General features: G+C 42.2%; 1 pseudogene; it reads right to left on the bottom strand.

Annotated features, from left to right (window-relative positions):
- Positions 1 to 2,800: 2,800 nt before the first annotated feature.
- Positions 2,801 to 2,947, bottom strand: LOC123794115 (U1 spliceosomal RNA; annotated as a pseudogene).
- Positions 2,948 to 26,967: the final 24,020 nt, after the last annotated feature.

The raw sequence follows: 26,967 nt of genomic DNA, 5'->3' as shown, positions 1-26,967 counted from the left end.
TGTTAGTGACAGTGAAAAAATCATAACCCAAGATACTACTATACAGAAACTTAAAAGCTACAGCATGAATTAATCATAGGACAACCTCTTGCAAACTTCACAGCAGCACTTTTGCTTTAAGCATCAGAGAGCCTGCATTTTCAAAGTGGGGGAAAGGAAGCCCTTTCTCTCTAAATTTCTGTTGTGTTTTCTAAGGACAAAGTGCTTTAATAGTTGGTAAGTGCTGCTAATTGCTCCCTGGACAGCCCTAATCTGGCCATTTCCTCCCTGCCTTTTACTCCATAAATCCTTCAGAAGACTAATATATTGGTTTAGTATTCCTCAAAAGTACCCCCTTTGATTGGACTGGTTTACATGTTTACAGATAGTTTCTCTACACCCACCATTTCAAAGAGCCTATTGTTAGAAAATCTTTTATTCTTGATGCTCAGACCAACTCCAGGTTTATCGCATCCCCAAGATCAAGCACCAAACCCTCTCCTTTTTCTTTTTTCTTTTTCTTTCTCTCTCTTTTTTTGAGAACACACCACCTTGAGCTCAAAACAAGCAGAAAATCTGAGTTTTCTGCCTCCAACCAGTTCTATGCCTTAGGACAGATCACTGTGCCTCGGATTCCTCATTTACAAAGCAGGGAAAAGAAAGCTACTCTAATAATAATAATGGCCACACTTAATAGGTACACCCCTCACAGCTCTGTCACAATGGAGCACTTTCTCCTAGTCTTCGAACCCCGCCCACGAGGTAAGAATCATCACCCTAAGGAAGAGCGCCATTAGCAAGGTCAACCATGGAGTAGAGGAGGTGGGATTCACACTCAGAGCTTCCAATCTGTGGGGACTATTCCTGCTCTCTCCTACCACTGCTCTTGAGCAAGAGAGGGTCTCAGATATGTGAACGCACTCAATAAGGCTAAAGCTGTATGCAAATTCACAAACCAGGAAGAACAAATACTATCCTTTGAGCTGATAACTTGGAAAAACTGGCCCCTGACAAATACTTAGTACTCTAAGATGGAAAAATATTTGCCTATAAGACCAAGCAAGCAAGATGGATAGAAGGATGGACAGGTAGACGGATGGACAGATCGATTAGAAAGAGCTCTTCTGTTTATGACTCCCCTTTCAGAAAGTTTGCCAGTTATTCAAAAGGAACATTATTCTGGTTCTTTTTCATTTCCGGCTTTTTTCCCCCGCATGTTTGCAGATTGCTTAATTACTTCATTGGGCTTTGGAACTCATACATTACAGATACATGATCGTCCAAGTCATTACCTGCATATTTTCCCATTAAGAATAATTATAGCTCTTACCACCACTGCCCATGTACTTACGTCCTGCAGGCCTGGGCACACTGAAGTAATCATCTCTTGAAAATGATCTTGTTGGGTGAGTGTTGTGCGCACAATCAGTAATAAGCAAGATGAGGTGGGAAGATTTCCATCTCCTCCATTATTGAGTGGCTCAAAAATCACATTCCCCTTATGTCATCACAGTGCCATGCAGGACGCTGGAGTGGTTTATGTTCTCCTGAAAAGTGAGTTAGCCCTAAATGCGGAGACAAGACCCTGGGGATGCTGGATTGTATCTGCCTTTCCGTGGATTATCTTTCTGAGCACGTACACATCACCCATTTCCTGGCTCAATTTCATTGTCTACAAAATGGGATTTATAAGATGCTTTAAAAACCTCCGATCATCAAATCTGAGACGGCACAGTCTTAGAGGGCAGCATAGCTTTTTATACTGAGTCAGAGCCCAAGTTGTGGAATAATGGCTCTTCCATTTTATCTACTCTATAACCTTGGGCATGTTACTTAACCTCTGGGAGCCTCAGTTTCCACATCTGTAAAGACAACACAGTGGTAGTCCGTGCCCCTTAGAGATTCGGGGAAAGCCCACTAGAAAAACACTTCGCCCAGTTCAAGGGACAGGTGACAGTCCTGTGAATGTTCACTGTCACTATTAACTGAAAAATTCTGGGGTCTGTTCAGCAAAGCTCAGGCAACACATCTAAATTAGAAACAAGAATTGCCTGCCAGATAATAGTCCGAAGACATTGCGAAGGGGTCACACGTTACCTTAATCAGTGCATCATAAAGGGGTTCAATTTCAAAGGCAGGAGAGAGACAAGCTAGCAGATGTTTGAAAAAAATATTAGATTATAACCAAGAAAAATCTACTTAAATATCTGGTTAGTAAATAATCTACAACTGGTTTCTTGAGGAGCTCATCAATTGTTCTTAAATTTTTTAAAAAATTGTTTTGTTTTATTTTCAAAAAAGCTGCAAAGTATTCACCGTTAAGTTTTTTCGATTTTAAAAAAGCACTGAAAAGCCTCCATCAAAATTGCCTATTACCACCTAGAAAAGGTTACTATTTTTGTGAATCATTCCACTAGCTCTCGCCCCTGGTCTCGCTCGTATTACACTCCCCGTATCCAGTAAATAATGTGGTTCTGTGTACATCCTTCTCTATATATTGCTCTCTCTACTTAGCTATGTATTGTAAACAACTTTTTGTATCACTTAATATTCTTTTCATTTTCTGAATGGTTAGGTGACTTTCTATTCAATTAATGTAATTTATTTAACCAAGCCTCAGTTGTTGGTTATTTTGCTTTGTCCCCAAATAGTTGTCATGAACAACCATGTAGCTGAGTCTTTGGATAAATTTCTAGAAGTAAGCTTGCTAGAGCAATGAAAATACACTTTTTTTAAACAAAGAGTTGTTTTTTAAATTCCCATATTTTTAACTTGATTTGTACACAAAGATACAACATCTTTTTTTTTTTTTTTTAAGTGTGAAGAAGTCCTCCACCGCAAATTATGCCATTGAGTTTCCCACAGTTGGGGAAACTGCAGAGGTCAACATCACCTTTGTGCAATGGATAAGCCTCGCCCTGGGAAAAACACCTTTGTGATGATGGTATTTTCCCTGCCAGGTAAGTATGACACATCCTCATCTTAACTAGAATTTGGTGTCCCCACTGGAAAAAAATGTACGTGTTTCTTCTGGGACAGATTGTCTTTGAAGCAGGTTCTGTTGGCACTCTTCGATGGTGCTGTAAGTAGCAAATGGCCAAGGGTTCTGAGCACGATGTGTACCTGGGTCCCGGTAGACTAAACATGTCACATTTATAACCTTCTTAGCTGTGCTTCCATAAGCTGGGAACAGCAGGAACTGGAGTGTCCCAGCCCATATGCCCAACTGAATATGATTATCTAAGTGTCTGGGTCTCTTGGTTTTCCAGGACACATTTGGTGTCACTGATGTGAGGATGCTGTTGTTTCAAACTGTCTGTGTAGAAACTTCAACCGCTTTTTTAAAGTGATTTGAAATACAAGCTTGTATGTGCACAGAATACCTCTAGAAGGATTCGTAGGAAATTGGGGACAAGGTCTGCCTCCGGCTGGGGAAAGTGAAAGCAACACAACTGGGTGAGAGACTTCCTGTGCCCTGGATTCATTGCACAGTTTTGATTTCTTACCATGTGCATGGATTCACAAGGGAACTTTTTAAGCAAGAAAGATTAAGCCCAAAAGAAACGAGTATGCATGTAGATGTTTCCTCTTGGTGAGCTACCAGATTAGTAAAACATAAGCAAAACTAGGTACTTAAATGATTTTACAAAAAGGGTATGAATAGTTGAGTATTTAAGATGCAAGGTCTGGAGCCAGACTGCCTGGGTCCATAACACAGCTCTGTCGCTTACTAGCTACGTGATCATGGACAAGTACTAAACCCTCTGTGCCTCAGTGTCCTCATCCATAAAATGCGGCTAAGTATACTACCTCCTTCACAGTTACTTGTATTCAGTAAGCAAATACATAAAAGCTCTCAGCACAGTAACTAGCACACAGTGCGTGATCACTGCGTATTAGCTATCGTTACTGCTATGGTTCTTGCTATTATGCTTCGCTCGGTTTTTGCAGTGTTATAACTACAATAGCATAGAGCCCTCCTTATGATTTGTAGACTTTGAAAATTAAAAGAGCAATTTTACCGGGACACTTGGGTTGCTCAGTCGGTTAAGCATCAGACTCTTGATTTTGGCTCAGGTCATGATCTCAGGGTGGTGAGATCAAGCCCCATTATGGGCTCTGCACACGTGGCATGGAGCCTGTTTGGGATTTTCTCTCTCCCTCTCCCTTTGCCCCTCCCCCCCAAAAAAGAAAAGCAATTTTACTGAAAGTGTCTAACTGACTTTATGTTGTTTACAACTATGTAAATAGTTGGGGTGGGGGGGTGGGGGAGAGGTGAAGAACTTCCTTTTAGTTAGTAGTGATTCCAGATTTGAGAATTGCCACAAGTCTTTGCAAGAGTAGGTGACCCAAACCATTTGGGGAGTTGGGTTTTTGTTTTCTTTGTGTGTCAATATGATTCTATTTCTTTCTTCTTTTGAGCTTGGGTGGGGTACAGGGGAGGAAGAGACAATGGTTATACAGCAAAAACTAAAGTTGTAATACCCATTTCATGTGATCACCCATTAAACAACTGTATATTTAAGAAGCACATATTTTTTAATTTTAATTCCAGTATAAATAACATACAGTTATATTAGTTTTAGGTGTCCAATATAGTAATTGAACAATTCCGTACATTACTCAGTGCTTATCACAGTAAGTGTACTCTTAAGGAAGCACGTGTTTTGAAATCAGTATTTGCCTAAGGAAACCATTCACAAGATAGGAAGGCATTAAAGATTCCTGAAGACATTCTAATCCCACCTACTGTGCATAATGTGCTCAGTCATTGGAAATGTATTGCTGGCAAAGCAGATGATATGGTGACGGGGACAAGTAGACTCTGCTGTCACACAAGCCTAGATACATTCTTTTGCCCAATATTTTACTGCACATGATAAACAGAGTGCTGTTATTACGCCTGTTTCGTGGGTGACCCCTGCCGCCTTATTTCAATGTGGCTCTTTCCAAGCTGCCAGCATCCTCGGGGTGGTATCTCTCCGCCAGGACCTTAGGTTCGGGCCATCCCAAACCCAGGTCAGCGTATTTAGCTAACGAGAGCACAACAGATGCTAGTTACAGGGATTCTGCTCTGAGGTCTTAGCAGATTCGGTGGTGTGCCTCACACACAATAAGCGTTTGCTGAGCGAATCCCAAGTTCATCGTGAGGATATAACACAGTATTGCCCCAGGAAACACAGGACTGTCTCAAGCACCCTGGAGCCACCAAACCTTAGGCATAAAAAGGCTATGTTGTCTGGCCCAGAGTTCCTCCCTTCTCTGCTTCTTTGACGGCCAAAGCTGATTCAAATAGGGCAAAGGGTCGGAATTGAATCAAAACAATCAAGTCCAGTTAGAAAACATTTTCACTGCATACATGCAGGTTGTGTTAAGCTTAGAATTATGATTCGCAGTACTGCCTATAATAATACCTTTAAAAACAAACTGCAAATTGGCTTGTCTAATTTTACTAAATTATTCCAAATCCAAGAAGTGTGAAAAAGTGGGTCAGTCCCATGATGAATGATCTGATAGACAGTCTAAAAATGGAGACAAATGTTGAAACGAATATAACATTGTAGGTTATTATACTTCAATACAAATTAAAAGTAAAAACAGAGACAAATGTCTATCCTGCTCTCCTGCAATGATATAGAGAGCATCCAGCTTGCCTGGTCATTACAGTAGGAAGCCATGAGCAAAGATTGTTCTGGATACCACAGAGCTCAGCATTCCTCCTGTGGATTAGACATTTTCTTTGAACGGTGACAGAACTGCACAACATAATTTTTAAGAAAGAAACATTTAGAATGTTATATACTTTTTGAACAAAAATTGAACGAGCTATATTTAAACCTCCTAAATTAGAATTTGTCAAGACACCAGATCCAGACATTTCAAAAGCAATATGGGGGCGCCTGGGTGGCACAGCGGTTAAGCGTCTGCCTTCGGCTCAGGGCGTGATCCCGGCGTTGTGGGATCGAGCCCCACATCAGGCTCCTCTGCTATGAGCCTGCTTCTTCCTCTCCTACTCCCCCTGCTTGTGTTCTCTCTCTCGCTGGCTGTCTCTATCTCTGTCAAATAAATAAATAAAATCTTAAAAAAAAAAAAAAAAAAAAAAAAAAAAAAAGCAATATGATAGTGAAACACAAAGACACTGGTGGGTACAGATTAACTGATGGGATAATGTGCTTCTCTTGTCAGGGGCCACAAGCAATATGGCATTACCATGGTCACATCTCTGCCGTATACAGGGAACAGCTAGGTTCGTGGGATGCAATCTGTCTCGATGATATTAATTTAAGGCTGAGATGGCCCTTTGGGGTTTGTAGGCATTTTAATTATAGTACTTTTTTTCTTTTTATAATTTTAACTGAGGTTATTGTATAAACATTTTTAATGCATCCTCATTATTAGGCTAAGGAAAGAAATCTATTTCTGCCAACAGAAAGCAAATAAATCTTCACTATCTCTTTGGTCCACTAGTTTACGTTTAGAACATCACACCTTTACTGAAAAGCTGTTGGAGACATATGCTCTCATTATTATCCTGCAGTGATTTATCACGTAACTCCAAAACAGGCAATATATCCAACTTACCCACTAACTGGTGTCCTATTCCAATTACCATTAATTAACTCAGAATATGTTACTTTTACACAAACAAAGCCTTATTTTTAAAACCCTATGCTTTGAACCGCCAACGAATATTTTTACATTTCTTTAGCTAATATTTGTTGAAAACCAATCATGTGCCCAACACTGTGTTACTCGATGGTATTTTTTAAGCTTCCCGAATATATCTCGTTTCTAATGTGAAAATTTATTCTCAAAAAAAAAAAAAAAAGAGAGAACTTGTGAGAAGAACCCCAGTGTCAGGATGTACAAATACAAGACTGTGGGTTTTGATACCAGCTATGCCAATGATCCTTGTGTGTGACCCAGAAGTCATGTATCTCTCTGTGCCTCTGTTTCTTCGCCTGCAAGAGTAGTAGTAATTTTTCTTGACCAGATTCAGCTGTTAAAAGAAACAGCTAATAAAAATTGTTGCGAAGTACCATGAATATTGAAAAGTACATCATCATCATGATTAATAATAATGTATAAAGCTCAAATATTGAAATGACTCTCTGGCATCATTCCAAATCAAGAAATATAAGCTCTGGCCTTGCATAGTAATGAAGGGAAACAGCGTGAGATACTCTTATTGTACCAGTTCAAATGAACATAGTGATGAATATCTTTAATTACAGTGTAGTCTGTAAAAGTGTGTGTGTGTGTGTGTGTGCGTGCATGCGCGCATATAAGCATGTGTGTGTGTGTGTGTGTTTTTGTGTATGTATGTTTTAAACTAAATGTGTTGCAATCCTCTCAATAATATATTTAGGGTTCGAACAGAACCATTCCCAAACCAGGCAGACATTTATATATCTGTACCTAACCTTAGACTGGAATGCTCATTTTGATAGAGAAGGTAAGCAGCTAGCAGTCCTCTGTTAAAGAAAGCTGGCTCTGATTTCATAGATCTCAAAATCTGTCATCCTCATGTTAGCTGACTATCTGGCACCTAATGAGAAAAACAAATTGCTTTTACTTTCCACGAAAGACATTTGCATTTAGAACTTTTTTTTTTGACCCGTAAAAGGTTTATAAAGCATCCACTCAAACCATTCTACCTGCATTTTTCACTTAAAAGGGTCTTTATGAAATCTTACAGTAAATTTAATAACCCTCTTCAATAAACATGAGCTTTTATGAGTATGACATATCTAAATAGACTCAATGGTCTGCGAATAAAATCTGCATCAGTAATATTTTCAGTGCCGTAACATCCTACATATTAAGGGGGGAAGCCACGTACAGAGCAGACTCCTGAATAAGAAAAAAAATTAGTCTCCAGGTTTAAGAAAGCAACTGGTCAGTGAACACTTGGGTGAATCTTTAAGTTAAATGTGAAATGTCCTGATGTGTACTATATCGAGCTTCATGATATTCGAATATTAGCATCTTTCATTTTCTTCCGTTTTCAGCAAATGCACATTATGGAAATAACTTCAGAAATGGCCTTCAGGAATCATTCCTACTGGGTTTTTCAGGAAAAGGACCTTCACGTGCAGCGCTTCCACATCTCCGTCGCCTCTGGGGTGGACTTCTGCTTGGGTGAGCTGCTGACATGAGCCCCATTGCCGCGAGTATCTCATAGCTCCTTTCACCAGGTAAGCCAGCAAATTAGGCATGAGACTGGGACCCTCATTTCTCCTCTTGCTGGTGTGGATCAGTAAGGAAGACAGGAAAATGTTAGTGACTTTTTTATAGCTGCTATATAACAAGAGAATGAAATGTCAAAGCCCTGGAAACCGCATCTTTCTTAGTCCTATCAAAGCTCATCTAGCTCCTGCTGATACTGAGACTTGCCCCTCACCTTCAACTTTGCCTTGTCAGCAAGTAGCAATTTAAAATTCTGCAATGCAGAGCAGTCCAAAAAGTCAAGACATCCTGATTGGGATTCAGTAGTTACGAACATGTACACGAGCTAAGGGACTTGGGCAAACCTTCAGAACAGCCCACCCTTACTGTCGGCTCTGAGGTAGCGCACTTCCCATGGTTAGACGTGCTCTTGAGAAGTTGTATGTAAATTGTTTCCTCCATAATCAATTCATACTTATAACACACCAAGGGATTGGGTTCTAAAACATGATGAACGTTTTTACACAAGCTTTTCTCAAATTCTTAAGTGGTGTCTTTTTTTAAATCAAGATTTGTATATTTAAATTAAGTTTTGCTTAAAGTAGAATGGATAGACAGAGATCGGTAAAACCCAAACAAAACAACAGATTCTCGTTTTAGTCCTTATTTCTAGCTCCCCTTGCCCTCTCCTATTTTTTTAACCAGAATTTCTAGCCAGAACCAAATGGAGGAAAGACATCCAACAGTCCACAAAGCTCTGTTTCCTCTGTTTTTTGAGGTCAAGCTTCTTTTTTCAAATCATTAGGTGGTCAAGGTCAAGAAGCAGAAAGATTGCCTGGGGAAGAGCCACAAGTCAAAATAAGACCTCCAGCATTTTTGCCTTTGAGCCACGCTTATCCTTATCTTCTCACAGCCCTGGATGCCCCAACTCAGGACGCAGGAGCACTGGGAAACCAAAAAGGGCACTTCTCCTTCCATACCTACTTCTTCCATCAACAGCCTCAGACTAGAACCCACAGACATGCCTGGCCAGCCTGCCCGTCCCGCTCAAGTTCTCCATCCTCACATGAACCTCCTCCCCAGCTCTTGTCCCCCGCAGTGGTGACCTAGGGGGCTCGGAGGCAGGAGAACCTGAGTTTGGTAGAACGCTCAGACAAAGCAGAGTTAGGCACTCTCAGAATGCGCAGGGCCCACCCTGAAATCTTCCCCGCAGCCCCCCCGGGACAGGTGAAAACAAATAAATCAAGGAAGCCTCTATCAAAATGGAGTCGGGAAGCCCCGAAGGGGGCGTGCTCACACACATACCACTCCTTGCAGCAGGCATAACCCGTAGAAAGAAGGACGGTAAGAATTATCTTGACAAGGGAGGACATTTTTTTTTAATGATTTTTTATTATATTATGGTAGTCACCATACAGTACATCCCCGGTTTCCAATGTAAAGTTCGATGATTCATTAGTTGCATATAACACCCAGTGCACCATGCAATACGTGCCCTAAGGGAGGACATTTTTTACATAGAAATTTCATCTGCTTTTAAGAAAAAGAAGGACGATCCCTCCCTGCCCCAGCAACAATGAACTAGCCACCGCTCGTAGCCAATGAGAAGCTGCCACAACTTCAAACTCTTGTTCTTCTCCAGTGAACTTTTGTTCAAAGCCACCCTCCCCAGTTTCCTCCTCTCATCTATAAAAGCAAGTCCTTGTCCTCTGTTCTCAGGGCTTGCCTATGGATCACCTTCGTTTCCTTGCCCCAAGTTACCCTTCCCTGTTATTCCTGAATAAATTCATTCTGCTAGTAAAATAACTGGCTATTTTAGTTTTAAAGTTGACAAGAGCAGCAACAAAGAACAATTGGTGCAAAGGCTGACCCAAAAAAACCCAGAAATAAATGAAAAAAGACTCTAGTTAATCAACAAAATTAATCAAGTTAATCAACAAAGTAGATTATTATTCCTTAATAGCCAAAAAATAGCAAAGTGGTACTTAAACTTGATTTTAAAACTTGTTTGTAGGGCTTTCAGACATGCCTGCTGCCCACAGAGCACTGGAGGGTATCTGCTGGGATCCTTGCCAGCCTGGACTAGGACCCCAGTCTTAGTGCCAGAGAGCTCCCAATGATCATAAAGACGTTTCCTCAGGCCTTCATAGCTGTGCCTACTAAATGTTCTATTCCTAAGAATCAATGAAGCCTACTGCTCCAAATTACTGCATTTTAAAAGTACCAAATAAAATGAATGGGCTGATGGTACAGAGAAAAGAAAACATTTAAAGATAATGAGCACAGAGCACCAAGCTTCATCCTAGAAAGGGGAGGGTGGAGGAAAAGGTCAGTAAATTGAGCACACAAATAATAGTCCTTGCAAATCATCTCGTAATTAATCCTCATCTAGCCAAAATGTACTAGCTTAACCTTTTCATCCTGGGTTTCTCGCAATATTTACAAACCACTGCCTCTCAACGGGAATGGAAAACACACCCATTCTGGAAACTTCAGGACTGAGTGTGCCCTTCAATGTGCTCCTGCAGGACAGGGTGAGAAGGTGCCTGGCACTGCCCCTCTTCCTGCTGAGAACAATGGCGTCCGATCATACCATCAGAAACCACAATCCTATCACTTAGGAGTAGTGTCTGCATTTTCAGTGCCAGAGTTACATGTACTTCATGGCAAAGGGTTTTGGGTTTGGTTTTGTTTTCAAATAACAGTAATATAATTGATCCTTCTAAAACAATGGAGCTGACCTCAATTAAAAAAATAGGTCTCATTTAGATCCTTCCCAAGAGTGCAATTTGTGATTTATTAGAAAACCTTGTCAAAAAGCAATTTAATCCAGAAGGTAAGTCCACAGCAGGGAGATGCTGAGAATAAAGAACATTCTAGAAGGCACTCAGGCAGAACTTCCAAAGCAATATTCCAAAAACATAATTTCTCAAGATAAGTATATTGATAATCAACTTAAGGCTTTGAAAAACTCAATTTGGAAACACTGCTAGGAAGTACAGCTCATATTGCCTACCTGATACTGTCATCGGAAACCCCTGTAGTGCTGAGCTGGCCCCACTGTGAACCGAAACTGCAGAAAATAAAGCAGTAGCCTGAGTTTTGGCATCACACCCCCATAATGCCAGGTCCACTCCAGCCGGCACACAGCGCTCTACCCACAGGGTCTATTACTTTCAAACATTATCACACGAAGAATCAGAGAACCATGGAAAATCAGAGTGCGGGGGTAGAGGGGCATCAGGGAAAGGAAGAAGGGCTTAGACGGCAGCCAGATTATCATCACTGTGGTGTTGACCTGAAGAATTATAATAAATAACATTTATTACATGCTTTCTGTGTATCACTTTTAAGTATATTATGCTTTTAATCTATTTAGCCTCCATGACAACTCCTCCAAGGATGTGCTATTGCTGTAGCAGTGTTATAGATGAGGAAACTGAGGCACAGAAAGTCTCAATAATTCTCTTAAGGTCACACAGCTAGGAAGACTGTGAATTCCACAAGAGCAGAGTTGATATTTCCTTCAACATTATATCCCATGTAAAATTTGAGTTTGTTGAAAAGAATCAGGCTGAATTGAACAATTCGAAGAGGGTAGAGGAGATTGCCTGGGGCTACAGAAGGGGAAGGGGATCCTGGGCAAAGATGCCAGGAGCGAGAAGCGTGGTTACCTAATCCTGGCCAGGGCTGAGGGTTGCACATTCGTCAGATAGCCTTGTGTCTAGAGGGACAGTGCATCGGAGGAGCACATAAGCCTCCGTCTCCTCTTGACATTGCCCTTTCTTGAATGCTGGGTGATGATTACAACGATGAAGCAGTGTGTCCTGCTGCTGTGGGTTTATTTAAATTTAATTCAACAAATATTTATTGAGCACGTGAGCAAGGCGCTGCACTTGAGGCCACAGGCGACAGAACACTTGTTCCTGCCCGGCCAGAGTTTAAAATAGAGGGAAGGAATGATGAACAGCTCCCACATCCCAGATACTTGTCCAGGTGGGACCCTGAACGCGCTCCGCGTGTGGCGGATTGGATTCCAACTGCCCTTCCCACACGCCTGCCCCGGAAGAGGAAGGAAAGGCCCCGCGTGGCAGACCTTGGCACTGGAGAAGCCATGCCGATTAACGGGGGGGCTGGCAAGAAGCCTGGGGTAGGAATGAAAAGTGGTCCCAGTCGCCAGCGTGCCTGTTGCTAGAGCTGAAGACTTGCCTCTGTGGACTCAGCTTTCTGCGGTGCGAGAGGGGCTGGGACTCCTGTCAACTCTCGGGTCACGCAGCAATGAAAAAGAGAGAAAACACATCCATGCTGAAAGCCTTTTCCAGCAGCACGAGGCTGCAGCCATGGTTTGGAGAGTCAGACCCCGTTACTGCACACTGCGGCTGGGGCACGTCCGCCACCCGTGACTGGAGAAGCTCACGGTCCTGAGGTAAGTGCCAGGGCGCTGAATTCCCACTTGAGGGAAGCTCATTGGAGAGGAGGAAGAGAGGCAAGGTTATCAGCTGTCCTTGGGGAACAAAGCAGAGCATCAAAGCTGGAATTGGAGACTGGTTCTGATTTGCAGACGTCTCTGCCTCCTGTGGTCAGAGTCTCAAAAAGCAGAGCCCTGAGAGAAAGAAAGAAGGAGGTTCGCTGCTCTCTGGTTAGGACTACACCCTAGAACAAACCAGGGACCAGACGTAGAGGCAAAACCCACCCATGTGCCTTCAGGATAGAGTCAGGTCCCACACAGGACGGGTGAGGGTCCATGACACCCTGTAGGATACAGACATCCAGTGCAAAACCAGACACACACAGGGCTTCTCAGGACTGTGATGCGAAAGCCTTAATCTGTTTTGATGGAGAAAGATGTATGGGAGAAGTCTCCATCCCTAAAACCCCTGCTTGGCAGCCAGTGACACAGCCCGCAGCCCTCTGAACCACTGAGGGTGCCTTCTGATGAAGGGAAGCTCATGCCTGCCCATGGGGGTGAGGAGGCCTCGTATGTGACACCTGACAGCAGAAGGAAAGTGACAGGCTCTCCTAGTACCTGAGATGACAAGGCGGAGCCAGGAAGGAATGCCCCCCAAAAATGTCTCCAATTTTTCAAAAGTCCTGCCCAACCCCTTGAAATAAAGAAATGCAAGTGAGCTATGGATGTCACAAACACATCTTGGCTTCTGTGGTACAACGGGGGAAAGAAACCTGGTCTTTATCCTGGGTTCCTAGCAGACAGTGTTTAAAACCTCTGGAATCTCTGGGGTGATAAGAATTTCTTTTGTATGCTGAAGTTTGAGTTAGTCACTAATGACCAATGATTCAATCAATCATACCTACCTAATGAAACCTCCATAAAAGCCCCTAAACAACAGAGTAGGAGGAGCTTCTGGGTTGGTGAGCACGTGGAGGTATTGGGGGGCACCCCCAGAGAGGGCATAGAAGCTCTGCACCGCTCCCTCTTACCTGGCCCTGCATTTCTCTTCCATCTAGATGTTCCAGAGTCGTATCTTTCGCAGTACACCAGTAACAGTAAGCAAAGCGCTTTCCTGAGTTCTGTAAACTGTTGTAGCAAAGTATCAAACCTAAAGAGGGAGTCGTCAGAAATCCCTGATTTATAGCCAGTCAATCAGAAGTTCAGGTGAGCCTGGGACAGGCCGAGGTGGGGCAGTCCGGGACTGAGCCCTTAATCCGTGGACTCCGTGATAACTCTAAGTAGTTAGCATCAGAATTGAATCAAATTGTAGGACACCCAACTGGTGTCCACAGAGACCTGGAGAATTGCTTGGTGGGGAAACAACACCCCCCCCAGCCCCGCCGCCACTTTTGTTATCAGAAGTGGTGTAAGTACAAATATCTCAGCTCAGGATCTTCTCTTACATACGCTTTAGGAAATCTGCGTAATAAATGAGCAAGAATGGAAATCTTCTTCTCATGGGAGAATGTAAAAAGAGAGTGAAAATGCTGTCCTCTTAGCAAATACTGAACAACTCAGAGAGAGGCACCCGTATTACAGATTTCCTGATAAGATTTCTTGGAACAGAAGCTGCTGGGCCCCCCTTCCTCCAACCCTCAGGACTGTTCTAAAAACAGAGGACATAGCTGTTGCTCAAGAGAGGTAGAGGAAAGATGAGAGAAGGAAGCTCAGAGGCAGTGGCACGCTGGATGGCGGGAGGTAAATTTACCCAAGTCACCAAGTAAGTGCTTTATCGAGACCTGTTGACTTGGGAGAGGATTAAACTGGCCAAGGCGTGGAAACAACCAATGCACTCAATGCAGGAGCCAGACATAGAAGGATGGAGCTAGAAAGGGCTGTTTGTGGGGAAGGGTGTTCTGTAAAACACAGAAATCCCGGGTGGCAAAGGGGAAGCTGGCTGAGCTACAGACATGTGAGGCCCCCAGAGCCAGGGAAGCCTCAGGCTTTCCGGGCAACCCATGCCTTTGTCCCCTCCTCGCTCACAGGGCTGTTGCGTGCACCTCATCTTCCCTTTTCCCCTTGGCCCTTGTACTTCCCCTCCTTCACACTCCCCCCTCCCATTGCCCATCTCACTCTCCCAGCCCAATCAGTGCTAGCTCACAGACCTCTCATTTCCAAATGTTCCCCCTTTTTATGTCAAGCCATTCACAGAGTCACTAGATGTCCCGCTCTTGTTGGAGAATTTCTTCATAGGCATTCAAACAGGACATGAATAAAGTGACTCTGTTCTAATCCAGCCAACTGCCAATATCACACACCACAGAAATAAGCTGGTCTACAATGCAGCCTACCCACACAGGGGGCTCTTCTGGTTTTACAGTTAGCGTCCATACTGAGCAGAATAATTGAAGATAAAGAATCGGATGACTACCTATTATAATTTGTCATTGTTAAAGAATGAAAGTGATTGGATAAGTAGACAGGACAAATGCATGCAAGATAATATTGACAGCATGTTGACTAATCAAACACCCAATCATCTTACCTGCCACGAGTGAGAATTTGGTTAAACATTTTGATGCTGTACAGACTAGCTTGTGGAGGGATTTGTTTCCAGGTAATTGGCAGGAACCGAAGCTCGTTAAATTAGCTCTCATCTGACATGCCAAATGATACTCACAGTTGATCCGTTAGATCATCAGCGAGCAATTGTTTATCTCTGCCATGAGCGAGGATGACAAATAAGCAATTTTAGCCAAAAGGGTTAAGGCCAGTGCCAATCATTATTCACACAGCAATTTAACTGATTCGGTAGCAATCAATACCATGCCGTGAAAATGCAATACAGCAGTTTCTTCCACATTGTGGGACCCTTTCTGTGAATGTCCTGCCGGAATATAAGCAAACAAAATACTAAATAAAGACAGGTCTCAAATGTAGTATTTGTCATCTGATTTTAAGGGAGTGGAGAAATCAGTAAACCTGGAGGCATTTACGTTGGGCAGTTGCATAACAGAGCAGGGACATGAAGAGAGCCCGCACCAGATGACTGAGGTAACCAGTAAGGGATCATGCAAGGTGGCAGGAGAGAGGTGGCAGAGGCTGGTTTAATGCCTACACCAAACTTATCAACCTGATCAGAAAGCCCGAGATGGTGATGGGTAAAGCAGCTCTCAAAGGCTACTTTTCGCTCTCCATATCCATGCCCTTGAGATCACTGGAGCTTAGCTGAGGGAGGGCTTCTGGAGGGCTATTCAATTAGCTGATTGCCATGGCTGGCCCTTGTCCCATAATAGATGCTGTTTCCTTTTCCGACCTCGTCTCATCTTGCCTCAGGCTCCTGACATTATGGCCAGAGTTGAAGCTGTTGGGACAGCATCTCCCCTCATGGAACAAGTAACCAAAATAGAAAGAGTTTAACAAGGAAAGCTACTACAAAGGAGGATTTAAAATCTCAGAACCGCAGCCCAGCAACTCAGTCATCAGTGTGCCACTTAGCGAGATAAGCACTAAGTGGGATAAAAGCACTAAGATGGCTCTGTCCCGAGTCTCGGTTTCCCTCTCACTGGAACATGCAGACGTGTACCTAGTTTGTGAATGATTTGGGTTTTTGTTTCCTCTTCTTACCTTGACTGAGAGTTGTGGTCACTTAGCTACTTCATTCCTCACCTGGTCTGGGGCGCTCAAGAAGCAGAAGTTCAAGCCAAGAGCAGCCTCCTCAAGTGTGGCCTGTGCTGATAAACTATTCAGAGCAAAAGAGGATCGAAGCTGTTGCCCAACATGAGGTTTTAGGGGCTTTTTACTCTTCCCATTCCCTGTGTTTTCCTTGGCCTCCCAATCAAGATAATCAGAAGTTGATCATAAATCTCCTTGCTTAAGAGCCCTCCTTACGTATGGTATGTTCAGTAATCATCGAGCTAATCAAAAGCCCTGAGGAAAAAGTAGTACCACAGGTCTTTAAAGCAATGTATGTAATTAATGTGGCCATAATATTTATAATCTATATTCATAATTAAAATAATAAATACATAATTAAAATAATAAATACTATACACAAAGCTCTTTCTCTGGGATCTTGTCAGACACTTGATGACAAAGGCCTGCACTGAGTCAGTGGTAATGGAACGATAGGAAAAATCCTGGGGACTGGCCAGATTCTTTTTTTTTAATAATAATTTTTTATTATGTTATGTTAGTCACCATACAGTACATCCTTAGTTTTTGATGACTTGTTATTTGCATATAACACCCAGTGCTCCATGCAATACGTGCCCTCCTTAATACCCATCACGGGCCTAGCCCATCCCCCCAACCCCCTCCCTTCTGCACCCTCAGTTTGTTTCCCAGAGTCCATAGTCTCTCATGGTTCATTCCCCCTTCTGTTTACCCCCTCTTCATTCTTCCCTTCCTTCTCCTGCCAATCTTCCTGCTATTTCTTACGTTCCGTAAATGAGTGAAACCATATGATAATTGTCTTTCTCTGCTTGACTTATTTCACTTAGCATAATCTCCTCCAGTCTCATCCATGTTGCTGCAAATGTTGGGTAATCGTTCTTTCTGATGGCTGAGTAATATTCCATTGTATATATAGACCACATCTTCTTAATCCAGTCATCTGTTGAAGGGCATCTCGGCTCCTTCCACGATTTAGCTATTGTGGACAATGCTGTTATGAACATTGGGGTGCATATGTCCCTTCTCTTCACTACGTCTGTATCTTTGGGGTAAATACCCAGTAGTGCAATTGCTGGATCATAGGGTAGCTCTATTTTTAACTTTTTAAGGGACCTCCACACCGTTTTCCAAAGTGGCTGTACCAACTTGTGTTCCCACCAACACTGTTAGAGGGTTCCCCTTTCTCCACATCCTCTCCAACATTTGTTGTTTCCTGCCTTATCAATTTTTGCCATTCTAATTGGCGTAAAGTGGTATCTCAATGTGGTTTTGATTTGAATTTCCCTGATGGCTAATGATTAGGAACATTTTTTCATGTGTCTGTTAGCCATTTGTATGTCTTCATTGGGTAAGTATCTGTTCATATCTTCTGCCCATTTTTTGGTTTGATTATTTGTTTCTTGTGTATTGAGTTTGAGAAGTTCTTTGTAGATCTTGGATACCAGTCTTTTATCTGTAGTGTCATTTGCAAATATCTTCTCCCATTCCGTGAGCTTCCTCTTAGTTTTTTTGACTGTTTCCTTGGCTGTGCAGAAGCTTTTTATCTTGATGAAGTCCTACAAGTTCATTTTTTCTTTTGTTTCCCTTGCCTTTGGAGATGTGTCATGAAAAAAGTTGCTGTGGCCGATGTCAAAGAGGTTGCAGCCTATTTTCTCCTCTATGATTCTTATCGCAGGGGGAAGTTAGAGGGAGTGAGAGGAGAAAGAGTCAAGAATCATCCCCAAGGCTCTTACCTAAATAACTGTGTAGATGAGGCATCCAGGATGGTCTGAGACATGGAAAGCCTGGGTGGTTCGGTCGGTTAAGCGTTTGCCTTCAGCTTAGGTCATGATCCCAGGGTCCTGAGATCGAGCCCGGCATTGGGCTCCTTGCTCAGTGGGAAGCCTGCTTCTTCCTCTCCCTCTGCTGCTCTCCCTGTTCGTGCTCTCTCTCTCTCGCTCTCTCTCAAATAAATAAATAGAATCTTTAAGAAAAAGGAAAAAAAAATGGTCTGAGACAGGTGAGGGAGAGAAGTTTCGAGCATATTGAGTTTAAGATGCCAGTGGGACTTTTAGGTGGAGAGATCCAATAATCAGTTAAATATTTGTGCCTGGAGTTCAAGGGAGTTGTGAGCTGGAGGGGCAGACTGGGCAGCTGTCAGCACATGGTTAAAGCTGGAGCCACTGCGAGTGAATGAGGGGGCACATAAAGATAGAACAGGGCAAAGAGTGAACCTCTATAGACCCACATTTAAGGAGCCAACCAGGGAAAAGCAGTCATCCAAAGGAGGCTGAAATGGGACAAGAAACTAGTATTGGGGAAACCTCCAGAATCTTCCAGAGGGCGTTCGCAACTTTCTGGGAAAAAAATGCCAGGTCCCCTACCGTTAGTAAATATATCAATATGCAACATAATGAGGTTTCAGCTCCCCCATACCCCCCAACGGCCCCCTTTCTGCTCCAAACCAAAGAAAGAGTTTCAAAAATGGATGGTCACAGTCTTATGTTTCCATGAGTCAAATAAGAAGAATAAAAAAAAAATTCCACTGACTTTGGAAAAAAGGAAGTTATTGGAAAATTCAAAGAATTAATTTCCGGGAAATAATGAAAGTAAAAGCCAGTTGCAATAGGCTGTGAAGTTAGAAGAGGAGGAGAAAGCAAAGTAGAAGGAGAGGTTTTTGTTCTTTTTTCTGTTCTTCAGATTAAAGAGCGAAGCATGTTTATAGTCTGCAAGGAACATGTGGGGGTGGGGAGGATTCTTGTAGAAATAAATGACAGATAGATGAGAAAGAAAGGGGGGGGGAGAGAGATTGAGATTTAAAAAGAAACAAGGGAAGGTGAGCAAAAGCAAGGGATTAGCCTTGGAAGGGAAAAGGGCTCCCTCTTCATGAGCTCCAGGCAAGTAAATATGATTGATAGAACCATACAGCTACAAGAGAGGGGTTGTCCATGCTGTGAAGATTGGGAACGAGAGAGTGGACCTGGGAGGATACAAATATTGCCTTGTGTTTCAGAGGGGTCTATTCATATGGGAAATCATACAGGGCCACCAATGAAAGCAGCTAGATGAATACAGCAGTTTGGGATGCAGGAGCAGCAATGACACGTGGTCATATTGAGCCACGTTGGGGGTTCACAAAGCGTATTTTGTAAAAGGACATGGCAGCAGGAACATGGAGAGTATTAGCAAGAGAGAAGTGAGCTGTCTCATGTGCAGCGCTGCTATCCTTCTTGCTACTGCGGTTTCTACTTTGCCCAGCACACACCCACGGAAGCTAGAACTTCAGCAAGTTCCCCTTCTCTGTAAGTTGCTGCCGATGATGCTTGCCACCTCGTATGCAAACGTGGTTCCCTTCTCTCCACATGCCATCAACTCTCCTTTGTGTTCCAATGGTGAGGGAGATTACACGGACCACCCTGGCTTTCTGACAGGCTACCAGGTTACGTACAACCAGAAAAAGTCTCCCCCACTATGTAGAAATCATTGACTAGAACACTTCCTGTGTCACACCACGGAGCATCCCTCCGGCTGCAGCCCCCTGGGTTTTACTGTCGAACTGTTTCAATCCCACTCTGTGTGGGCCAGACTTACAAACAGTAGCAGACCATCGATTATAACAAATGTCTAATAGGTTCTCAGCCTTGCGCTAACAGTGGGATTAGCGAGGGAGCCTACAGAGACTGATTATTTCCTCCTAGACTTGGCCATAATCCAGCCTTTACCTGACTCTCTGCTCACCCAGCAACCTTTGAATACAAATTCAGTTTCTCAGGTATCTTAATAATAAGAAAAGAGGGCACTGGATAATAAACACAAAATCCACCACTTGAAGGGCAACCCCCATTGTGAAATAATAACTTGGCATTCTGGTTTATACATAGTTTTTTAAGAATAGCATTGCAGCCATTTTTACAGCTCCGTGACACTGGATATCTGCTCTTTCCCCTCCTTTCTCCCACAGGTGGACCCTTGGGGGCCCAGCATCCTGGGCATAGGCTGGAGATGGATACTGCAAGAGCTCTGGCACAGGAGAGAGGGAGCCCTTGTCCAAAGGCTGCATGCTTGGAAACGGTTTGAGGAGGTAATAAGGGGAGGGCATGTATTCTAAAATGATATCTCAAGAATACACCAAATGAAAACTCCAAGGAGAATATCTGATGAATAGTCTATAGTCAGACAGAGAGAGAAAATCAAGTATGAAGAGAAAGAGACAGAATATGGGCAATCTAGACAGGAGAAGACCTAAAACATAGCCCAGAGCCAATGAGAGGACAGCTTCTGGACCTTTCCTTTCAATAAGTTACCTGTAGTTTGGGTCATGGGGTGCAAGGGTCCTGTAAAGCAAGGATACTGCCTAGTTACCACATGCTGTACTTATGTATATTATCTCTAATTTTTACAACTCTAAGAGGTAAAAAAACAAACAAACAAAAACCCAAAACAAAAAACCTCTTACCTATTTCCATTGTAGAAATGATAAAATTGAAGCTAGGTATTTTAGTAAGTGGCGGAGCCATGGTTCATATTCACATCACCTGTCTGCCTTCAATACTGTGCTCTTACTACAATGCCAAACTCTCTAGGGCTTCCTTAAAGTACATCAGTCCCTCCCAGCCTGAAAAATTCTCCATAGAGTGAAACCTGTCCATATATCTGTAAACCTGAAAAGTTTAGGGCCACACCCCAGATGGCTGTGATTACCCAGACACCCTCTCCTTATGAAGCATAGCCACATGGGGACATCTCTGCCATCAAGCAAACTTAAGTGGCTTTTCTAGGTACATCACTATGTTTTCACTGACTACCACAAGGTGCAAAAACCCTGATCTAGGACAACGTGTAAATGAATTCAATGCTAGTAAATCTCATTTAAACCATTAACTTTAATTTGACCCATCATATGGGCTGTTTCCCTAATTCTTACTTCTTGTATATGTGGTTGATAAGGTATGAATGAATCAATATCAATACATCCCCAATAGTAGAAAATAAATCAAGAGAAATGCTAAATAAGCAGTGGTAGATATAATCATCTTTCCGTAGTACTATTATTATGTATTATTATCACTGTTATTAATATGTTACTGTCAAATGCATTAGGGTGGAAAAATAATCAGAGCTCATTAAAAAGTGTACTGGCAAAACCCCAAAACAAAATCTTTGTCTTTCCTTTGTATTAACTAACAACTAATTTTGGTAGATCCTGGCTTTTAAATGGGAAAAAAAATAGTCTGTGAAAGTTACTCTAATAAAAAAATATCAAGTTAAGGGATGATTCTGCCATTTGAAACCAACAGTCAATGTTATATGTAATTGTGAAATATTAGAGCATTTTTTTGACAGCCAGGAGAACCACTAAAAGTTTAAGAAGTATGATATAGAGATCAAAATTGATGCCTTAATAATTTGAATTTTGCAGTAGCATAAAGCATGAATGAAAAGGGAGAGAGGAATGGAGGTAAGAATGCCAGTTATGAACTTGAGTGTAGAGATTTCTGGGTAAGAAGGTGAGTAGTTCCTACAAACACCCCTCAGCCCCACCTCACAACCGCTACCACTGTGACCTCAAAATAGAAAACAACAACAGATAAAATAAGAAGAGAAACTCTTTAAGGACATTGTTACACTCAAAATCAAGATAAATCTCTCCATGGATGAGAAACAGGAGGGAAACTAAACTCAGGACGAGGTGTGAAGACAGAACATTTCCCAGGAGCAGATGGGGTCCAGGGCCAGGATGGGGCTGCCCCCCCGAACACAGCCTGAAGCCCTGGGTCTGCACAGACGGTATCTCCTCAGAGCAACACTGTAAGCTGCTCATATAACGTAAGATTTGGTTCTGGACTCTTCTCCAGAAGACAGCTACAAAATCATTAAACAAGAAAGGATGAGCTGAGGAAGAAAACAAACAAATAAAATCCAGACGCTTCCACCCAAAATAGGTTTGCAAATGAAAATTTCAAAGCACATAAAGAAAACACTCCCCTTTGATGGTTAACAAACTCAAAGCACAAAAGAATTCACCTTTATTTTGGAAGTGGAAACAATGGCGCCATCTAAAAATAAAAATAAAAAAATTGAAGATCCTCAGAAATGTTTTCTTTTAAAACAACAGGATATTATAAAATAAAAACAAGGAGCTATCATTCAAGTACAGGCATATTTTTTAAAGATTTAGAAATCCTGGAAATGAATGTTTGTTGCAATTTTATAAAACCCCTCAGCAGATGGTAAGTTTAACTAGTCAGAGTCTAAAACAAAATCCTGCATTTGTAGCTAAAACTAGTATGACAGCAGCTGAGGCGGGAAGGCTGACAGGTGAGGCCCGGGGTGAGGTCATGGTGACAGGAATGTAAAAACGAGAAAACATTCTGAAAACAGAAATAACTAGGCTACTTTGCTGTGAGGTAGTATTCATTAAGATTTAATTCTGTCTCACCACTGAAATAGCCAAAGGTCAACTGTGATGATGACCACTTGAAATTCTTCCATTTGTGGAGCTCCGTTAACGTGGCTGGCATGCGGAAGATGGGTGAAAAGTTGAGGATTAGGTCCTCAGTTCTGTCCATCACCCACCATCTAAAATAAAGTGAGTTTACAATAAAATTCTTCACCACTCATGTCTGTAACAATAAGAAACCTTTTTTTGAAGTCTTATTTATTTAAGTAATCTTGACACCCAATGTGGGGTCAAGCTCACGACCCTGAGATCTGCTCTTCCAACTGAGTCAGCCAGATACCCCAAGAAATCTTTAAAAGGATCAAGTTCATCAGAACTCTCCTGATGATCAGATTGTTTTCCGCTTAAGTCTGATTAAATAAATCTACAATAAATAGTTTGTCATAAAATATTTATTATATATTTACACATGTATTATATCATATGTATTTATTACATAAATATTACTCTATTATTTTCTCTTATAAAATTTTTAAAAATATCCTTCATTATGTCAATAAATTGATTACAGAATGATGAGCATCGAGACAATAAAAATTCCTTAAAAAACCCGAACTAACAAAATTGCAGTTTATTAGAAAAGTGAAATTTTTCAGTAAGGATGTGATAGAGAAAGTAGATTTATAGTATTTCTGTTAAAACAAAATTTTAAAATAAGGTTGAATTAGCTTGGAAAAAACAATGTAACACATGATCATAAAGAGAAATGTTTGTCCAGCTCTACCACTAAGAGTGTCCGAGAAAGAAAGCAGTATTTTTGTCTACCACCAACTCAACCTTATGCATATCCCGGGTCCTCAGACTTGAGTCTCTAATATTATTCTTTGCTACAAAGAATCAAAGCGCCTTTCAGGGTGATGATTCTATATTCTGAGGCAGGAGAAAATCAGGACAGGCTTGGAACACCCTGTTGCTGCCAGTCGGTAATTAGGGATGTTCTCAAAGGCATTGGACAGTGTGCCCAAAAGATAGAAGGGACGGTTTTCAAAGGCTCCCTGGCTGGTCCACCCCTGAGGGCCATCACTGGGGCGGACAGTCTGAGATGAGGGCTGAGAGAGAGCAGGAATCCAGAGGGCTCTCTGACTCTTAACACGGGACTTTTTAGGGGGAGGTGTCTGTCCAGCCCGCCAAAGAACCCATCGAAGCATCCCACAGCACCCGTACTACAGAGCCAGCATTTGGACGGCTGATCCATCACAGAGAGAGAGCGAGAACCCGTGGAAAGCATGGCATCGGTCTTGAGTTGTGCATGGCTGCAACTACAGCAAAGACTCTGAGCACTGGAGTTACAAGGAAATGGGTTTGTTCTCTCGTTCCTCCGTGCCCATGCACCAGAGCAGTAAGAAACAAGGAAGAGGAGGAGGTGTGTGATGGAGCAAATTATGCGACACAGACACAGACGCCCGCGCACACACACTCCAAGCTGCTGGAGTCCCAAGGCTAATCTGTACTGAAGGAAGATGAATGCTTATGATCAAATAGAGTAAAGTTTTTAGGGGCGCCTGGGTGGCACAGCGGTTAAGCGTCTGCCTTCGGCTCAGGGCGTGATCCTGGCGTTGTGGGATCGAGCCCCACATCAGGCTCCTCCGCTAGGAGCCTGCTTCTTCCTCTCCCACTCCCCCTGCTTGTGTTCACTCTCTTGCTGACTGTCTCTATCTCTGTCAAATAATAAATAAAATCTTTAAAAAAAAAATAGATTAAAGTTTTTAAATAAAAGGGACTAAATTTTAATAACCAAAATGAGACTCTTTTAATAATTAAAAGTGACTGAGAAGGTTGAGAATCAGTGGGAGCTGTTACCAAGGCAGCTCACTACACGGGAAATAGAAAGATAAAGCCCATGATAGCAGTGATTGGAGTACAGAGCATTGTGATAGCAGTTTATATCTCAACGGATTGAAATCCTTGAATCATACCACTTAAGTAAGATGTAGAATTTGAACACTAAGAAAGTGTAAATAAAAGAGATTCACTTCCAGGCACACGCAAAAAATCTTTGGACAGCATATAAAATATAACCCATTATTTAATAGCCCTTTATGTTTAATTGTCATTTTTAGACAGGTTTTTTTTTTTTTAATTAAGGAGGCCAATTGTGTCTAGGTCCTATACTATTTGAGATAGGTTGTTTACTGTGGGAACTGCAACTTATTTTAAAAACATATACAAAGTATCTTCATCTATGGATAATAAGTGGAAATTAAAGTGATACACACATATTTAGCTTGTAGAATAAAACTACCAGCCATTTTCCTATGTATGTGTGTCAATATATTCCGTCCTCTTACCCCCGACCTCAAAGTGGTTAGGGCCAATAAGTTATCTTAAAATATTGTCTTAGACGTGTCTGGTTCCACCAGTGTTGTGCCGGTCCATCTCCCTTTACGAACGATGTACTGACACTCCTTCACATGTCCTCCGTCAACAACAGAATATGGATAACAGCGCTCTAGCTTTATTTTAACATTAATTGCAATATTATGATTTTTCACTTATTGCTCCTTTCCAAGGCATTTTGAGCTTTGATGAATCATAATTGACATAAACTAACCTCACATAATTAATGCAGACTTGCTGTCAAAAGTAAACGCATAATTAGAATTTTTATGCAAAACAGAGATTCACTTTGTGGGCTCTTTGGAAATATATTTTAAAATGCATATTGGCAGCAGGGTAGATGTTTGAATTTTCGAATATAAATGCATCCTTTAATTATGAGAAATTACCATGGATTTTATATATTGGATATATAATTAATAGACACCTTTAAAATACTCTATTTAGAAAAAGCTTAATGCCTCGAGGAAAAAGGAGGTAAATGATTGAGCTGTGACTTGGTAGGAAAACTTGAAAAAGAGGGAAGACTCCTGATTCAAATGGCTGTCTCTACTCTGCAAGCGTGGCTAGCCACAGAGCCGCCAGAGGCTGTTTTGATTTTTAAGTCCCTCATTTATAATGTGGAAGCCTGAGCAAGACACATACCTACCTCAAGCTTCAGTTTCATCATCAGTAAAGTAGCCTACCTCACTGTGCTTTTATAAGGTCAAAGACGTGACTGCACTCCACTATTATAAGAAATGATTATCATCGTAATCACTGTATATAATATCTTCCTCCCTAACACCTTAGCTACCAGAAGGTCTCTCAAGATAGAGAAAACTTAAATCTGGAAAACCGTAGCCACCATTTATTAAACACTTATACATCAGGTCTTGTGCTAAACGCCATATGTGTGTCATCTCGCTTGTCCCTTACCACACCAGTGTTACCCCTATTTCACAGCTGAGGAAATTAAGATCCAAAGAGGGAAATAACTTGTTTACAGTCACCCAGCTGGTAACCGATGGGTTGACACCTGGGTCGACTCCCTCCTCACGAACACTGGTACCGTTTTAGCAGCCCCACTCATCGCGTGCAAACTCCTCATTAATTATTAAGAACAAAATACTCCGTGAATTCTAATCCTAGAAAGAATACAGTCTATTCAGGGCATAGTCAATCACCTGGCTCTGCTACCTCCCCCAGCAATGAGCATGGTGAGCTGGAAGGAGTCACCATGCCGCTAGCTAGCTCTGAGTTTTGGGGGGAAGGGGGGAGTGGGATCTCTCCCTCTTGTTCACCACGAATGCCCCGGCAGATGGCAATGCTCATTTGGTAAATATTTCATGTGATAGCCAAATTCCTAAAAAACATGCACCATTGAAGAAAAATTCTCGTCTGGCTAGTCTTCACATTACTCATAGAGGAAGTAAAGTCTGGAAGATGAGACAGAACAGAATTTACTGGGTTGCCCACTAGCCTAGGAGCCTGAGAATGGGGGCATTCCCACAGCTCCTCAGTCCCAGCAGCCTGCATTTTCCATGTAAAGACACGCCAGGATTAAGGAATCAATGAAGGGCCTCTTCCTCTGGGAGCCAAGGATAGGAGCAAGAGAGGGAGGAATGAGAGAAACCATTTCCTGTCCTAAGTGACTGGTGCGGCCATAGACTCTGTGCCTTGGGACACGCTGGGGAAAAGTGTTCATTGCAGAACCCAGATGCCAGAACGAAGAAGGAATAGGGTACTTGCAGCAGCCACATCTGGCTTTTTGGCTAGCTTTCCACTCCGCGCTGCCGATTCGCCCTGCACCTGCTCCTTAATTGTTTCACTAGTTACTGGTGAACTCGGTTTTACCCACTTCGACCACCAACCACTCAGAACTTGGATAAACGTGCCACCGTGACATCTCTTTTCAAGCTACTGTGAACCTTTCCATAGAAATCAATATCAAAAAAACTTTCAGCTTTAGGAGTTAAAAAAAAAAAAAAAGGAAAAA

This window comes from Ursus americanus, chromosome 1, assembly GCF_024610735.1.
Source record: "Ursus americanus isolate L20-20 chromosome 1, mUrsAme1.1.p, whole genome shotgun sequence".
In the NCBI taxonomy this organism is placed as follows: domain Eukaryota; kingdom Metazoa; phylum Chordata; class Mammalia; order Carnivora; family Ursidae; genus Ursus; species Ursus americanus.
This window is presented reverse-complemented; position numbering and strand designations above follow the sequence as displayed.